Here is a 2,558-nt window from a genome sequence, read left to right as displayed (position 1 = left end):
CGGATGGTTTGTTACACAGATCAATCTGGGAAGTCGTCAATGGAAACTGTTTGAAGGCGGGCGAGCACTTTAAAAAAAATACTTGACAGGTGATTGGATGAACCATCTGGCTGTCACCGTCTATCACAGGGGAACTTCAATCAATCAGATCAACTAACCATATCTGGTTGGTCTAAACCAATGTGGCTTTTTACGGAGCTTTTAAGGTCAATAAGGAACTTTCCTGCTTATGTTAGCAAAGTATTTATAGTTGGCTAAACTTACACCCTGTTTTAGTTATATATTCAGAAGATGTATTTAAATATAGATCGCAGTTCCATGAAATGACCCCGCATTTGTATGTTTCAACTGTGTTATTCTATAGTCTCAGTTTTAATCAATATGGCTGTCTACATTGGTGGAATAATGGCTCATATTTCACTCACCTATCCAATGTTAGTCACTCATTCTCAATATCTCGATCTCTTTGGAAATCACATCCCCAAACAAGTTATATACATGACTACAGTTCTATAAATTATAGATGACTGCCAGAGACAGTATGTAATGCCTGGATCCATCATTAGTGGCAGTCAGTGAAAGAAAACTGTTAGTTAATTTCAGTTTTTATATGCGCTGATTGAGGGGTCTTTTGCCCAGATCAAAGTGAGTTACTTTGTACTTCAGATAGTAATGCACAGTAACATTACAGTAAGTAAGTAAATAAGGTTTTATTAATTTCAATCCAGAGGACAGAAGTGAAAAAAAGAACATGATAGAAAGGGATCACAATCAGTTTATAGTATAATACTTATAATACTAATATAATAATATACTCATAATAATAGTTACTGTGCTGTACTGTAGATTCAAGGATTTATTGTCACATACTCATGTTTCTCAATATGTGTAGTGAAATGTGAGTGTGGCATACTCAAGGGGATGCACTAAAAGGTTAGCATGTAATTAGCATAGAGTCCACTTTGCAAGTTCTGAGCTCCAAGGAGTAGCATGCCATGCCAAAGCAGCAGAATGGTTTCTGGTACAGAAATTACTGCATATATGCTGTATATAGAGATATTGCTGGCCAGCATTTCTATGAATCTTGGCATTATATATAGTATATATACTGTAAGTGGATAAGCGTTAAGTTGCTCTTTAACCACATCTTAAATATAAAAACAGTTATACAAATAAATGGACCTTTACTTGTATAGTAATTAATAAAAAGTAAGTAATATTGTAAATAACTTTTGTTTTATTTTTAGTTTTGGCATTGAGCTCTCCTGTCCTCACATTGTCTTACTGTTGTTCTTGTTGTTAAAGGACTTGGGCTTTTCCAGTAGTGAATTTCCCAGTGTGGGACCCATTTGTTTAATTTGAATTTTCTGTTGCAGTCCATAGAATACATTGTATTAGTCATATTTACTTTTTATGATCTGATCTAAAAGTCTGCACAGCTTGTGTACGATCTGTCTTATGTTGCACACAAATAGAATTTAAAATTCATGTGCCGTGATCTTCAGTGAGCATCATGTGCTCAGTGCATCAAAATAAACAGTATGATGAGAGAAGCTCAAGTTTGATTTAAATCTTAAAAATGAAAAAAAGTACTGTAAATTTGAGATATCTATACTTTACCTGAGTATATCCATTTGATGACACAGAACAAGATCTGACATACAAGACAGAAATTTTAAGACATGATGCACTGTAATACTACTACTACTAGAACTACTACTACTACTACTACTACTTAATATAATAATAATAATAATAAGAAGAACGAAGAAGAAGAAGAAGGAAGGAAGAAGGAAACTATACCCAGCAGATATATAAAAATTTTTCTCAATAATCAGTCAGTTATCCAAAACAATAATCAGCAACTGTTCTGATAACTTTTCAAAAATACCCAAACATTTCGTGGTTTCAGCTTTTTAGATGTGAAGGTTTATTGCTTCTCCTTATACTCAGTTGCAGTAATAAGATCATTTTGAGGTTTGGACTGTTAATCAGACCAGAAAATACATTTGAAGATGTCACTTTGAGCTCTGTTGTAATTGTGACTATAATATAGAATACATTGATTTATCAAAAAAACAACAACAACAAAAACAAATAAACATCAGATAATGAAAATAATTATAAATTGCATCCCCATATAAAAGACTTAGCCTCACCTGTGTGAGTAATATTCTAATAATTATCTAATAAACTATATAATAGTATATATATGTTGGATTAGATAGTTGCCATTTCTATATGTTAAGTACTTAAAATTTTGGATACTTTAAGTACATTTTCTTGATAACACTCACATTTATTTAAAGGACACTGTGCCTTGTGTAGTGTCCTGTGTAGGATGTAGAAGTGTGTGAATGACACTACAGTAGCTGCAAAACTCACAAGTTTGCTTGGTTTGTCTGTTATACTTCTGAAAACATAAACATAAACAAAAAAAATAAACATTTTTGTTTTCAAGTGTGTTACGTGTATAGTTTGTGTGTGTGTGTCTCTCTCTCTCTCTCTTTCTCCTCCCCAGTCCTGCAGGTGAGAAGTGGAAGATTGGCTGCCAGCCT

This window comes from Morone saxatilis, unplaced genomic scaffold, assembly GCF_004916995.1.
Source record: "Morone saxatilis isolate NCDOM2014 unplaced genomic scaffold, NCSU_SB_2.0 Contig17, whole genome shotgun sequence".
Taxonomy (NCBI): Eukaryota; Metazoa; Chordata; class Actinopteri; family Moronidae; genus Morone; species Morone saxatilis.
The sequence above is the reverse complement of the archived record's forward strand: the minus strand, read 5'-3'. Positions refer to the sequence as shown.